Below are 17,203 nucleotides of genomic sequence, written 5' to 3'. Positions count from 1 at the left end.
TATGTTAGTTCATAAACATAAATAAACTCACTCTTCACACCTGTGAGTTTATTTGCCTCCTCTCCTTTTTGATGGTAATCATTTCATTGAACAACTGGAATTCCATCACCTCCACTAGCTTTGTTCATAGTGATGCTTCCTAAGGCCTACTTGACTTCACATTCCAGAATGTCTGGCTCTAGGTGAGTGATCACACCATTGTGATTATCTGGATCATGAAAATATTAAAAATATTTTTGTATAGTTCTTCTGTGTATTCTCGCCAGTTCTTCTCTGTATTCTTGCCACCTCTTCTTAATAGCTTCTGCTTCTGTCAGGTCCACACCATTTCTGTCCTTTATCAAGCCCATCTTTGCATGAAATATTCCCTTGGTATCTGTAATTTTCTTGAAGAGGTCTCAGGTCTTTCCCATTCTATTGTTTTCCTCTATTTCTTTGCACTGATTACTGAGAAAGACTTTCTTATCTGTCCTTGCTATTCTTTAGAACTCTGCATTCAAATGGGTATATCTTTCCTTTTCTCCTCTGCTTTTCACTTCTCTTCTTTTCAGTTATTTGGAAGGCCTCCTCAGACAGCCATTTTGCTTTTTTGCATTTCTTTCTCTTGGGGATGTTCTTGATCCCTGTCTCCTGTACAATGTCACGAACCTCTGTCCATAGTTTATCAAGCACTCTGTCTATCAGATCTAATCCCTTAAATCTATTTTTCACTTCCTCTGTATAATCATAAGGGGTTTGATTTATGTCATACCTGAATAGTAGTTTTCCCTTTTCTTCAATTTAAGTCTGAATTTGGCAATAAGGAGTTCATGATCTGAGCCACAGTCAGCTCCTGGTCTTGTTTTTGCTGACTGTAGAGAGCTTCCCCATCTTTGGCTGGGAAGAATATAATCAATCTGATTTTGGTATTGATCATCTGGTGAAGTCCATGTGTAGAGTCTTCTCTTGTGTTGTTGGAAGAGGGTGTTTGCTACGACCAGTGTGTTCTCTTGGTAAAACTTTATTAACCTTTGCCCTGCTTCATTATGTACTCCAAGGCCAAATTTGCCTGTTATTCCAGGTGTTTCTTGATTTCCTACATTTGCATTCCAGTCCCCTATAATGAAAGGGATATCTTTTGGGGTGTTAGTTTTAGAAGGTCTTGTAGGTCTTCACAGAATCCTTCAACTTCAGCTTCTTCAGCATTACTGGTCAGGACATAGATTTGGATTACTGTGATATTGAATGATTTGCCTTGGAAATGAACAGAGATCATTCTGTCATTTTTGAATTTGCATCAAAGTACTGCATTTCAGGCTCTTTTTCTGACTATGATGGCTACTCCATTTCTTCTAAGGGATCCTTGTCCAAAGTAGTAGAAATAATGGTCATCTGAGTTAAATTCACCCATTCCAGTCCATTTTAGTTCACTGATTTGTAAAATGTCGAGGTTCACTCTTGCCATCTCCTGTTTGACCACTTCCAATTTGCCTTGATTCATGGACCTAACATTCCAGGTCCCTATGCAATATTGCTCTTTACAGCATCGGTTCTTACTTCTATCACCAGTCACATCCACAGCTGGGTGTTGTTTTTGCTTTGGCTCTATCTCTTCATTCTTTTTGGAGTTATTTCTTCACTCTTCTCCAGTAGCATATTGGGTACCTACTGACCTGGGGAGTTCATCTTTCAGTGTCTTTTTGCCTTTTCATACTGTTCATGGGGTCCTGAAAGCAAGAATACTGAAGTGGTTTGCTATTCCATTCTCCAGTGGACCACGTTTTGTCAGAACCCTCCACCATGACCCATCCATCTTGGGTTGCCCTACACAGCTTGGCTCATTGTTTCAGAAAAAAACAAAACAAAACAAAACAAAACAAAACAAAAAAAACTATTTCTGCTTTATTGACTATGCCAAAACCTTTGACTGTGTGGATCACAACAAACTGTGGAAAGTTCTTAAAGAGATCAGAATACCAGACCACCTGATCTGCCTCTTGAGAAACCTATATGCACTTCAGGAAGCAACAGTTAGAACTGGACATGGAACAACAGACTGGTTCCAAATAGGAAAAGGAGTACGTCAAGGCTGTGTATTGTCACCCTGCTTATTAAACTTATATGGAAAATACATCATGAGAAATGCTGGGCTGGATGAAGCACAAGCTGGAATCAAGATTGCTGGGGGAAATATCAATAACCTCAGATATGCAGATGACACCACCTCTTTGGCAGAAAGTGAAGAACTAAAGAGCTTCTTGATGAAAATGAAAGAGAAGAGTGAAAAAGTTGGCTTAAAGCTCAACATTCAGAAAATTAATATCATGGCATCCGGTCCAATCCAGACTTTATTTATTTATTTATTTTTGACTCCCAAATCACAGCAGATGGTGACCACAGCCATGAAATTAAAACATGCTTACTCCTTGGAAAGAAAGTTATGACCAACCTAGATAGCATATTAAAAAGCAGAAACATTACTTTACCAACAAAGGTCCATCTAGTCAAGGCTATGGTTTTTCCGGTAGTCAGGTATGGATGTGAAAGTTGGACTATAAAGAAAGCTGAGTGCCAAAGAACTGATGCTTTTCAACTGTGGTTGGAGAAGACTCTTGAGAGTCCCTTGGACTGCAAGGAGATCCAACCAGTCCATCCTAAAGGAAATCAGTCCTGAATATTCATTGGAAGGACTGATGTTGAAGCTGAAACTCCAATACTTTGGCCACCTGATGCAAAGAGCTGACTCATTTGAAAAGACCCTGATGCTGGGAAAGATTGAAGGTAAGAGGAGAAGGGGATGACAGAGGAAGAGATGGTTGGATGACATCACTGATTCAATGGACATGAGTTTGAGTAAACTCCAGGAGTTGGTGATGGATAGGGAGGATTGGTGTCCTGCAGTCTATGGGGTTGCAAAAGTTGGACACGACTGAGGGACTGAACTGGACTGATTTCATTGCTGTCTCTGTGACCATGTCAGGTCCCCTGGGTAATGGTTATGATATTCTGCTTTTAGCCTACTTCATTATCCTCCTTCCTTGCTCCACAAAGTCTTCCTCAATGCATCACATGAGATGATGATTTCATCTATGCCTTAGACTGGGCATATAAATATGCCTGTTTTCATATCTACTATTTTTTTTTTCATTGTTAAAAAAGGAATATAATGATTGAGTTAGAATTCTATTATGCTTGATTTCCTAGCAATTGTTTATATGCAATTTGAGTTGAATTAAGCTAATCTGAGCTGTCAGGCTCCTGGCAATATACTACTGCCTCTACAGAAGCTTCTTTCTACAAAGTTTATTTTTATTTTGCAGGAAAATATTCCATTAAAAGTATTATTTAGGTGCAGATTATCTAAAGGCTCACTTTACGGCATTTCAAGCTGATTGCTTCCTCCAATCTAGTCAGAAATAATGTTTTAGAATTTTTCCTAACTAATAAATAAGATTTAACATATTCTGAGAACTTTATTGTCTCTTTTGATACCTGAAAATAGCACCCCTAGTTGGTTGACAATTTTGTTTTTAGGACTTGTTACAGCAAATGTGTAGCGTGTAATTTTTCTTCTTTTCTATTGACACTCTCTGTGAATCTAGGAGGATCCCTGTATTAGTTTCTTATGGCTATCATAACAAATGATCACAAATTAGGTGGCTTAACACAACCCAAATTTATTATCTTCAATTGTAAAGTTCAAAAGTCCAAAATGGGTCTCAACTGGGCTAAAAACAAAGTGTCAGCAAGCCTACATTCCTTTCTAGAAAGTTCCTTTCTAGGGCAAAATCTGTTTTTCTTGCTTTTTCCAGATCTTAGAGACTTTTCACATTCCTTGATTTGCGGCCGTCTCACAAAGCCAGCGATGTGCAGTGGAAGCTTTCTTATGACACCATCTCCCTGCTTCTGACTCTTCTTCCATGCTGGTTATCATGTAGCGGCCCTTACAGTTATATCAGTTGCACTTGAATATTCTAGGATAATCTCCCCATCTCAAAATTGTTACTAGAAAAGTCCCTTTTGTGATGTAAAGTAAGATAATCACAATTTCTTGGAATTGGGACATGGAAATCTTTGCACAAGCATTTTTCTCTCTCCTATAGTTACTAATAGGGAATTGGGATAACACACCTATTGAAGTTACACATCTGCTTTTCCAACGTTGAAAAAAAATGTTGCAGAGTGTGCCTGGATTCAGAGTAGACACAGAGTTTCAAGGAACCTACTTTGTATATGCATAAGGAAATAGACTTGACAACACATCTACACATTTAATTAATTTGAGTAAAATAAATTCTCTCAGCTGAAACACATATGTCATCTGTCTTGGAATTGCCATTAAGTAATATCATTCGGAGCTCGGCAAAAACACATCCCAACGACATTGGCAAAATCAATTTCCACCTACTTGGTTTAGGTGTGCCACTGTGCCAATGAACACATTAAACATGATTAATCTTTTTGGAGATAGAAGTTGGAATTGCTTATCAGGAAGGCCTAAAAGAACAAAAAAAATTGAACAAAACATTACCTCATTCATTCATTCTATCAAAAAGAGAAACTGCTAAGGAGGCAGAAGAACTATACATAGAAAATTACAAGACACTGATGAAAGAAATCAAAGATAACATAAATAGATGGGGAGATATTCCATGTCCCTGGGTAGGAAGAATCAATCCTGTGAGGATAACTACTACCAAATGCAGTCTACAGATTCAATGTGATCCCTATCAAATTACCAATGGCACTTTTCACAGAAACTAGAACAAAAATTTCACAGTTCCTATGGAAACACAAAAGACCCGAAACAGCCAAAGCAGTCTTTCAAAACAAGAATGGAGATGGAGGAGTCAACTTTCCTGACTTCAGATTATACTACAAAGCTATAGTCTTCAAGACAGTATAGTGCTGGCACAAAAACAGAAACATAGACCAATGGAATATGATAGAAAGCCCAGAAATAAACCCATGCCCCTAGGGGTACCTTATTTTTGACAAAGGAGGCAAGAACATACAATGGGGCAAAGACAGCCTCTTCATTAAGTGGTGTTGGGAAAACAGGACACTACATGTAAAAGAATGAAATTAGAACACTTCCTAACAACATACACAAATATAAACTTAAAATGGATTTAAGATCTAAATGTAAGACTAGAAACTATAAAACTCTTAGAGGAAAACATAGGCAGAACACTGGATGACATAAATCAAAGTAAGATCCTCTATGACCCACCTCCTAGAGCAATGGAAACAAAAACAAAAGTAAACAAGTGGGACCTGATTAAACTTAAAAGCTTTTACACAGCAAAGGAAACTAAAAAGCAAGATGAAAAGACAACCCTCAGAATGGGAGAAAATAATGGCAAATGAAACAACTGACAAAGGATTAGTTTCCAAAATATACAAGCAGCTCATACAACTCAATAACAGAGAAACAAACAACCCAATCAAAAAATTGGAAAAAGACCTAAACAGACATTTCTCCAAAGAAGACATACAGATGGCTAAAAAACACATTAAAAGATGCTCAACATTGCTCATTATTAGAGAAATGCAAATTAAAACTACAATGAGATATCACCTCATGCCAGTCAGAATGGCTATACTCCAAAAGTCTACAAACAATAAATGCTGGAGAGGATTTGAAGTAAAGGGAACACTCTGGCACTGTTGGTGGGGATGTAAATTGATGTAGCCACTATGGAAGATGGCATGGAGATTCCTTTAAAAACTAGGAATAAAATCACCCAGCAATCCCACTCCTACGCATATACACTGAGGAAACCAAAATTGAAAAAGACACATGTATCCCATTGTTCATTGCAGCACTATTTACAATATAGCATGGATGCAACCTAGATGTCCGTTGACAGATGAATGGATAAAGAAGCTCTGGTACGTATATACAATGCAATATTACTCATCCATAAAAAGGAATGCATTTGAATCAGTTCTAATGAGGCAGATGAACCTAGAGCCTATTATACAGAGTGAAGTAAGTCAGAAAGAGAAAGATAAATATCACATACTAATGCATATATATGGAATCTAGAAAAATGATACCAAATAATTTATTTGCAGGGAAGCAATGGAGACACAGACATAGAAAACAGACTTATTGACATGGGGAGAAGAGGAGGAGAGGGTGAGATGTGTGGAGAGAGTAGCATGAAAACTTATATTACCATACGTAAAATAGATAACCAATCAGAATTTGCTGTATATCTCAGAAAACTCAAACAGGGGCTCTGTATCAACCTAGAGGGATGGGATGGGGAGGGCCATGGGAGGGAGGTTCAAGAGGGAGGGGATATATGTATACATATGGCTGATTCATGTTGAGATTTGACAGAAAACAACAGAATTCTGTAAAGCAATCATCCTTCAATTAAAAAATATATTAAAAAAAGAGAAACTGCATTTAACCTTATCTGTAAATGCTTTACAGTTTAACTTTTTAAAAATTAACTTATTGTGCATTTTTTGATTCACCAAATACATTACAATAGATACAATTTCTGAGTTTACATTGTAATTTATTTTGTTAGACTTAATGCCTCTATGTTAAGGTTAATACCTACCTCTTTGCTTTTTTTTTTGTCTCTGTACGATCACTGGACTCTGACCTTGATCATAGCAATGGTATCCTGGGTGTGTGTTTGTTCAATTTTATAAAATTTTATACATTCAAATAAGTGCAGACTTTGCATACCAATTATACCTTAATAAAGCTGCAACATTTTTAAATTAAGAAAAATCTAGAGTGTAAGGGTGACTCCAGATATGACAGAGAGCTTTCCCATGAAGACAGCACCAAAGCAAGCATTCAATGATTGCTGAATGCTTGCTTGACTTATTGATTCATTTATTCAAAACTTATATTGCTTATCAATTAACTGCCAAAAACTATGTTAGAAAGGGAGAACTGGAGATAAAACAGGCGTAATCGTTCTTTGCTTCTTTGTTATACTTACAGTCCTCAGAAAAAGAGATCCCAGGAATTTCTTTGGTGGTCATTCTTAATGACCAAGATGACTAGAGAGTTAGTAAGGCATTTTGGCCCATTCAATAAGTGCCCATTCCAATAACATGAAAAAATATCACATGGAGCATGCTCAGTTTTGTTTTGTTAAAGAGCATAGCCAAGCTGTATGTGGTCAGCTAGATTTTATAACCAACTAGTTCATCTATCTGGCTATGAGAGTTCTTGTCGTAGCTTTTCGTGCAAGAAAAATAATTTTCCTAAAATATGTTAGTGATTATGGGCCAAACAAATGGCATTGCAGGAAAAATGAAAATCACCATGTGTTTCTAAGCAACACAAAGAAAAGGTGAAATGCTGTTAGTTATCTGAATATGACTCCAGAACTTTCCCATAGTATCCACCTTATACCTTAGAGACTGCTTTCAGTAATGAAATGCACTATGACTCTGGAGGGGCACACCGAAGACTTCGTTTAATTCAGGCAAAGCTATTTTAGACTCTCTGTTGCCATAGCAAACTTACATGACTTTGCTCAGTTACCATTTCTAAAAAAAATCAATGTAGCTCTGAATGAGGTCTGCCCATGCCTCTCCCCTGCTAACCACTCCCCACCCCCCACCCCCATTTCAGTCTACTTAGCTAGCAAGCTAGCATATGTTAGAGCCTTGCCTTGTGACTCATATGATATCAAAGTAATTGGTTGAAAAGTAGAAAATTCCATAGATAGGGACTAATTTACTATTTTCACTGATTTTTTTCTGAATTCTTTCAGGCTCATAGATTTGATCTGATTTAGACTCAGGTGAATATATTCCTGTCATGTCATTATTGCTATTCATATTTAATAAAATCAGCTTAATGATAACTGACTAATATTAAGATTTTGTACTTTCTAAACTGAAGTCAGGTATGTATGAAATATCAACTGCTTTATTCTCACAGACACTGTATTCATTCTTTCTGATACCTTTTAATGAGACATATACAATTTATTCCTCAGCAATCCTTCCTAAATTTGTGGGAATAATTTTATCGACCACTTCTACATTTAATTTTTTAAGAGTTATTTCACTTATATTGAAAAACTATGTACTTTTTCTGTTTTATTGTGACATTATTGACAAAAGTTTATACATGTAAGATATGCAACATGATATATCTATCTATCTATATATATACACATATATATACACATATTGTGAAGTGATTGTCACAATCAAACTAATTAATCTATTCATCACTCCACATAGTTACCATTTCTTCTTGTGATGAGGACACTTGAGATCTATTCTCTTAGCAAATTTTAAGTGTACAATATGATATTATTAGGGCATCCCCATTGGCTCAGCAGTGAAGTAAGCCAGAAAGAAAAACACCAATACAGTATACTAACGAATATATATGGAATTTGGAAAGATGGTAACGATAACCCTATATGCAAGACAGCAAAAGAGACACAGATGTGTAGAATAGCCTTTTGGACCCTATGGGAGAGGGAGAGGGTGGGATGATTTGGGAGAGAGTCATTGAAACATGTATAATATCATATATGAAACGAATCGCCAGTCCAGATTCGATGCATGATACTGGATGCTTGGGGCTGGTGCACTGAGATGACCCAGAGGGATGGTACGGGGAGGGAGGAGGGAGGGGAGTTCAGGATGGGGAACAAAGTGTATACCTGTGGCGGATTCATGTTGATGTATAGCAAAACCAATAAAATATTGTAAAGTAATTAACCTCCAATTAAAACAAATAAATTCATGTTTAAAAAAAAAAACACAAAAATCAAAAGCAAAAAAAAAAAAAAAAAAGAATCTGCCTTCAATGCAGGAACTGCAGGAGACTCGGATTTGATCCCTGGGTCGGGAAGATCTTTGGCATAGGAAATGGCAACCCACTCCAGTATTCTTGCCTGGAGAATCCCATGGACCGAGGAGCCTATCCAGCCTGTACAGTTCATAGGGTCTCAAAAGTGTCAGACACGAATGAAGTGATATTATTAACTATAGGCAACGTGCTGCACTGTGTAACTCCAGAAATTATTCATCTTATAACTGAAATTTTGTGCCCTTTGACCAACAGGTCCCGATATCTCCCACTCCCCCAGCTCCTGGTAACTGCTCTTTTACTCTCTGTTACTGTAAATTTTGCTTTTTTAGTTTTGAGATCTTAAAGTATTCATTTTTATCTATCTGACTTTTTCACTTAAATTCCTCCAATTCATCTATGTTGTTGCAAAAGGCAGGATTTCTTTTTTTAAGGCTGAATGATATTAATATTCCATATTGTATATATATATATATATATATATATATGTCATTTTTTTCTGTATTCATCTATCAACAGACACTTAAGACTGCTTCCATATCTTAGCTATGGAGTTCATATACCTCTTCAAGATATTGATTTCATATATGTATACCCAGAAGTAGAATTGCTGGATTGTGTAGCGGTTCTATGTTTTCATCATTTGAGAAACACCCATACTGTTCTCCCTAGTGGCTGTGCCAATTTCTCACCAACAGGTTAGGAGGGTTCCCTTTTCTGTGCATCCCCTCCAACACATCCTTCACCAACACACCTGCACATCCTGTTGTTTTTTACTTTTTGATAATACCTATTTTCCCAGATTTGGGATAATATCTCATTTTAGTTTTGATTTTCATTTTCTTGATGATTAGTGATGTTGAACATCTTTTCATATACATTTAGTCAATTGTATGTCTTTATTGGGAGTGTCTACTCAGATCATTTGCCCATTTTAAAACCAGGTTATTATTATTATTTACCCATTGAGTTATGTAAGTTCCTCATATATCTTGGATATTAATCCCTTATAGAACATATAATTTAAAAATATTTTCTCCCATTCTGTAGGTTGCCTTTTCATTTTGTTTATTGTTTACTTTCCTATGCAAAAGCTTTTTAGTTTGATGTAGTCCCACTTGTTTATTTTTTAAATTTATTTTTAATTAAGGGATAATTACTTTACAGGATTGTGTTAGTTTATGCCAAACATCAACATGAATCAGCCGTAGGTATACATATGTCCCCTCCTCCTTGAACCTGCCTCCCAATTCCCTCTCTATCCCATCCCTCTAGGTATTCACAGAGCCCCAGTTTGTGTTCTCTAAGTCATATAGAAATTCCCATTGGCTATCTATTTTACATATGGTAACGTATGTTTCCATGTTACTCTCTCCATACATCCCACACTTTCCTTCCTCCCTCTCCACTGTGTCCATAAGTCTGTTCTCTATGTCTGTGTCTCCATTGCTACCCTGCAAATAATTTCATCAGTACCATTGCCCTAGATTTCACATGTATGTGTTAGAATACAATATTTGTGTTTTTTTTTTTCTGACTTCTTCACTCTGTATAATAGGATAGAGTTTCATCCACCTCATTAGATCTGACTCAGATGCATTGCCTTTTATGCCTGAGTAATATTCCATTTCTTTTGGATTGGAATGAAAACTGACCTTTTTCAGTCCTGTGGCCACTGCTGAGTTTTCCAAATTTGCTGGCATATTGAGTGCAGTACTTTCACAGCATCATCTTTCAGGACTTGAAATAGCTCAACTGGAATTCCATCACCTCCACTAGCTTTGTTTGTAGTGATGCTTTCTAAGGCCCACTTGACTTTACATTCCAGGATGTCTGACTCTAGGTGAGTGATCACACCATCGTGATTATCGTTGTCGTGAAGATCTTTTTTGTATAGTTCTTCTGTGTATTCTTGCCACTTCTTCTATTATCTTCTGCTTCTGTAAAGTCCATACCATTTCTGTCCTTTATCGAGCCCATCTTTGCATGAAATGTTCCCTTGGTATCTCTAATTTTCTTGAAGAGATCTCTAGTCTTTCCCATTCTGTTGTTTTCCTCTATTTCTTTGCACTGATCGATGAAGAAGGCTTTCTTATCTCTTCTTGTTATTCTTTGGAACTCTGCATTCAGATGATTGTATCTTTCCTTTTCTCCTTTGCTTTTTGCTTCTCTTCTATTCACAGCTATTTGTAAGGCCTCCTCAGATAGCCATTTTGCTTTTTTGCATTTCTTTTCCATGGGGATGGTCTTGATCCCTGTCTCCTGTACAATGTCACGAACCTCATTCCATAGTTCATCAGGCACTCTATCCATCAGATTTAGTCCCTTATATCTATTTCTCACTTCTACTGTATAATCATAAGGGATTTGATGTATGTCATACCTGAATGGTCTAGTGGTTTTCCCTACTTTCTTCAATTTAAGTCTGAATTTGGCAATAAGGAGTTCATAATCTGAACTCCTGGTCTTGTTTTTGTTGACTGTATAGAGTTTCTCCATCTTTGGCTGCAAAGAATATAATCAATCTGATTTCGGTGTTGACCATCTGGTGATGACAATTTGTAGAGTCTTCTCTTGTATTTTTGGAAGAGGGTGTTTGCTATGACCAGTGCATTTTCTTGGCAAAACTCTATTAGCGTTTGCCCTGCTTCATTCCGTATTCCAAGGCCAAATTTGCCTGTTACTCCAGGTATTTCTCGACTTCCTACTTTTGCATTCCAGTCCCCTATAATGAAAAGGACATCTTTTGGGGGTGTTAGTTCTAAAAGGTCTTGTAGGTCTTCATAGAACCGTTCAATTTCAGCTTCTTCAGCATTACTGGTTAGGGCATAGACTTGGATTACTGCGATATTGAATGGTTTGCTTTGGAAACGAACAGAGATCGTTCCGTCGTTTTTGAGATTGCATCCAAGTACTGCATTTTGGACTCTTTTGTTGGTCATGATGGCTACTCCATTTCTTCTGAGGGATTCCTGCCTACAGTAGTAGATATAATGGTCATCTGAGTTAAATTCACCCATTCCAGTCCATTTTAGTTTGCTGATTCCTAGAATGTTGACATTCACTCTTCTCATCTCTTGTTTGACCACTTCCAATTTGCCTTGATTCATGGACCTGACATTCCAGGTTCCTATGCAATATTGCTCTTTACAGCATTGGACCTTGCTTCTATCACCAGTCACATCCACAGCTGGGTATTGTTTTTGCTTTGGCTCCAACCCTTCATTCTTTCTGGAGTTATTTCTCCACTGATCTCCAGTAGCATATTGGGCACCTACTGACCTGGGGAGTTCCTCTTTCAGTATCCTATCATTTTGCCTTTTCCTACTGTTCATGGGTTCTCAAGGCAAGAATACTGAATTGTTTGCCATTCCCTTCTCCAGTGGACCACATTCTGTCAGACCTCTCCACCATGCCCGCTCCTCTGGGGTGGCCCCACAGGGCATGTTTTAGTTTCATTGAGTTAGACAAGGCTGTGGTCCTAGTGTGATTACATTGACTAGTTTTCTGTGATTATGGTTTCAGTGTGTCTGCCCTCTTGGAACACCTACCATCTTACTTGGGTTTCTCTTACCTTGGCCATGGGGTATCTCTTCACTGCTGCTCCAGCAAAGCGGAGCAGCTGCTCCTTACCTCGGATGAGGGGTATCTCCTCACCACTGCCCCTCCTGACCTTGAACGTGGAATAGCTCCTCTAGGCCCTCCGGCACCCGTGCAGCCACCGCTCCTTGGACATGGGGTCGCTCCTCTTGTTCGCCAAAGATTGCTCAAACTACTGCACAGTTGCACTCATCTCACACGCTAGTAAAGTAATGCTCAAAATTCTCCAAGCCAGGCTTTAGCAATACATGAACCGTGAAGTTCCAGATGTTCAAGCTGGTTTTAGAAAAGGCAGAGGAACTAGAGATCAAATTGCCAATATCTGCTGGATCATGGAAAAAGCAAGAGAGTTCCAGAAAAACATCTTTTTCTGCTTTATTGACTATGCCAAAGCCTTTGACTGTGTGGGTCACAATAAACTGTGGGAAATTCTGAAAGAAATGGGAATACCAGACCACCTGACCTGCCTCTTGAGAAACCTATATTCAGGTCAGGAAGCAACAGACTGGTTCTAAATAGGAAGAGAAGTACGTCAAGGCTGTATATTGTCACCCTGCTTATTTAACTTCTATGCAGAGTACATCATGAGAAACACTGGGCTGGAAGAAGCACAAGCTGGAATCAAGATTGCTGGAAGAAATATCAATAACCTCAGATATGCAGATGACACCACCCTTATGGCAGAAAGTGAAGAAGAACTAAAAAGCCTCTTGATGAAAGTGAAAGAGGAGAGTGCAAAAGTTGGCTTAAAGCTCAACATTCAGAAAACGAAGATCATGGCATCTGGTCCCATCACTTCATGGAAGATAGATGTGGAAACAGTGGAACGGTGTCAGACTTTATTTTTCTGGGCTCCAAAAGCACTGCAGATGGTGATTGCAGCCATGAAATTAAAAGACGCTTACTCCTTGGAAGGAACGTTATGACCAACCTAGATAGCATATTGAAAAGCAGAGAGATTACTTTGCCAACAAAGGCCCATTTAGTCAAGGCTATGGTTTTTCCAGTGGTTATGTATGGATGTGAGAGTTGGACTGTGAAGAAAGCTGAGTGCCGAAGAATTGATGCTTTTGAACTGTGGTGTTGGAGAAGACTCTTGAGAGTTCCTTGGACTGCAAGGGGATCCAACCAGCCCATCCTAAAGGAGATCAGCCCTGGGATTTCTTTGGAAGGAATGATGCTAAAGCTGAAACTCCAGTACTTTGGCCACCTCATGCGAAGAGTTGACTCATTGGAAAAGACTCTAATGCTAGGAGGGATTGGGGGCAGGAGGAGAAGGGGACGACAGAGGATGAGATGGCTGGATGGCATCACTGATTCGATGGACGCGAATCTGAGTGAGCTTCGGGAGTTGGTGATGGACAAGGAGGCCTGGCGTGCTGCGATTTGTGGGGTCGCAAAGAGTCGGACATGACTGAGCGACTAAACTGAACTGAACTGAACTAATACTGAGTGATGTTGAGCATCTTTTCATGTGTTTATCAACCATCTGTATGTCTTCTTCAGTGAAATGTCTGTTTAGGTCTTTTTCCCAGTTTTAATTGGCTTGTTTTTCTGGTATTGAGTTGTATGAGCTGCTTGTATATTTTGGAAACTAATCTTTTGTCAGTTGTTTTATTTGCTTTATTTTCTCCCAATTCTAAGGGCTGTGTTTTCATCTTGTTTATAATTTCCTTTTTGTGTAAAACCTTTTAAGTTTAATTAGGTACACTTGTTTATTTTTAGTATTGTTACTTGTGTCAAGAAAATCATTGTCCAGACAAATGGCAAGGAGATTTTCCCCTATGTTTTCTTCTAGGACTTTTATGGTTTCAAGTTTCTACATTTTTAAAAAATTATTATTACTTTATTTCAAGAAAGAGAAATACTGGGTTCATAGCACCACTAGTTCTCATTGGTTATTTATGGTCATCAGGTATTCTTTCTATTTTAAATTGCCTGCTTTTCTGCCCTCTGTGGATTTCTAATTGAGAAACAGAGCAATCTCAGGCCTGTCAGCAGTGTTGTGCTGTGTTTGCATTCTTGGTCACTCAGTTGTGTCTGACTCTTTGTGACCCTTTGGACTGTAGACTACCAGGCTCCTCAGTCCATGGATTTCTCCAGGAAGAATACTGGAGTGAATTTCAATGCTCTCTTCCAGGAGAGCTTCCCAATCCAGGCACTGAACCCATATCTCCTGTGTCTCTTGCATTGCAGATGGATGTTTTACCAGCTGAGCCATCAGGGAAGGCAAATGTTTAATAACACGTTCTCTGAAAAAAGATAAAGGCCCATTTTTAATGGTAGAATGTATCTTCCCAAAATTCATATGCTGAATTTCTAGTGTTCAGTACCTCAGGATGTGACCTTATTTATAAGTATTGACTTTGCAGATGTAATTACTAACCTAAGGTTATACTGGAGTAGATTGGGCCCTCAATCCAATGTGATTTTAATGAAAGAATGTCATGTGGAGGGAAAGAGACACACATAGGGGGAAGATAATGTGAAGAAACACTGGAAGGAGATAGCCATCTACAAGCCATGGAGAGAGGCCTGAAACAGATCCTTCTCTCATAGCTCCAGAAGGACCCAACTCTGTCAGTGTTGATTTCAGATTTCTAGCTTCCAGAACTATCAAAGAATCAATTTCTGCTGATTAAATCACCCAATTTTGGGTAATCATTATCACAGCCCTAGTAAACCTCATTTGTAGCATTTGCCTATTTTCATGGAGCAAATACTCTCACTATGGCTGATATCAGCCTACTGATATACTATTACCAAACACAAAGTTATGAAGAGACATAGACAATAAACTCTGTCAAACTGGTTTATGCCAGCTCTAGCATATCACTACCTATGGGTCAATAAATTACACCCAATCAGGGCTACCTATAAAAGCAGTGAACAGGTAGATGATCCTGAGGTAAACATAAATGGGCAATTAAAATAATGTTTATATTCTTAGTCATGCTCCATCTCCAAGCTAACTGCATTACATAAAGAAAAATGTGCATTGAAGAAGAGCAAGAGGAGTAGAATGAGGAGGTATGACAGAAACCATATGACTTGCAAAGACTAAACTATTTACTATCTGTTCTTCTACAGAAAAACTTGCTTCTCCTAGAAATAAAGAATTATTAGAAGCAGAGCAGCATATGGTCAAGTTAACTCCACTTAGAGGAAAGATATTGGAAGGAATTTACACCATTGACAAAGCAATGAGGCCATCAGGAACACAGCTGGTGTTCCATATACAAGAGGTTATTTGAATCTGCTGATTCCAAAAGATTCTGGGCATTGTTGATCTTATTCTTGTTCCACTGACTTAGTTTAAGGTAGTATAAATACTATATAGTTAGAAATATATATTTTCTTACCTGCTCTAGCTTTGACATCAATCCTTGTAAGAAACCTTGAATTGGGAAAAGGCAGAAATTCACTTTCTTAGTGCCCTATGTAAATTGGCCTGTAATTAATCATATAATTCTTGTAGTCTGCTACTTAGATTGTTGTTCTACCATTTCCATTTGTTGATAACAGTAGTGAAAGTAAAATAGGAATGCAGAAATCTATTGATATTATTATTATAATTATTATTCTCACTGTGGATTAAGTGTGCTTCAAATTGCAAGGCTTTTCCTACATAAAATTGAATAAAAATTATCTCTCTATAAATTCATATATAAAATGAAAAGGTACATAACCAGAAAAAAGGGATGCATATATTATACAATAATTATTAAAGATCTTTTAGAAAACAAAAAGGTAAATATAAATGTTTCAATAGGAAAATTGGCAAACATTTAGTTAAGTAACTCCCAAAAGAAATATATATATGGTCATTTAACTTTAAAAAGATGTTATAGTTTTCCTGGCTTTAGTTGGATTGATTACTGACAAATTAATTGACATTTGTTTTCATCTCATTTGACAGTAATGAAAAGACAAACATTTCCAAATATTCATTAAATATTTACTGGTCACCTACTATGTGCTAGACATTGCATATTCAACCCCTCCCCCACCCAGAAATGTTAACCAGATCTTTGTTTCTATTATATAGGCTTATCTTTTGGTAGAGGCATGTTAATATATCTTTTATGTTTTAGTAACCACTCCCATCCCTGCAAAAAAAAAAAAAAATCAGAATTTCCAGGTAGCCAGAAATCAATCCTAAACAGACTGTCGTTTAGAAATTCTAGATTCAAATCATGAACTTAAATATATGTAGAGGTCAGGTCAGACATGTACTTCAGAAACACAGGGAACTGAAGAGTTGCTTGGTTTGTCTAAAGAAAGCAGTTTCTATTGAATTGAAGAGATTGTGCCTTGCAAAAAATGTGGATTAATGTTCTCAGATCTTTGAGGATGGAAAGAGGAAGTAAGTGTGGGTTTTCACATTAATGTTTTCAGGTTTCAATTGTTGGAAACTAATGTTAATAAGAAAAGAACAATGTGTGGGATTTCAAAGAGGCATCTTCATTTGGCTTCTAGAACTAAAATTTGACTGGGAGTTCTATATGTGACTTATAGAACTGAAGTTTACAACATCTAGTCTAGGACTAAAAAGGAATTAAGATTAGCCTGACCGACAGGAGATTTGGAGGCTATCCAGCTCAAGAAGAGAAGGTTGACTGTTTCAGATGAGGAGAAAAGACAAGGGATCTTCTTGGGTTCTGCTGATGTCAGAGACTTCTATTGCCCTCAAAAGCTGTGCCTTGAGTGGGCAGGACCTTGGATACCAATGACTCCGTGGAGGATGTAGGATCCTTAGAGCTGTAGTTTAGAAAACAGTGGTAGTGGTTGGAGGGCTCACTCCTAAAA

The sequence above is a fragment of the Ovis aries genome, chromosome X (genome assembly GCF_016772045.2).
Source record: "Ovis aries strain OAR_USU_Benz2616 breed Rambouillet chromosome X, ARS-UI_Ramb_v3.0, whole genome shotgun sequence".
NCBI lineage: Eukaryota > Metazoa > Chordata > Mammalia > Artiodactyla > Bovidae > Ovis > Ovis aries.
Note: the sequence above shows the minus strand (reverse complement) of the source record.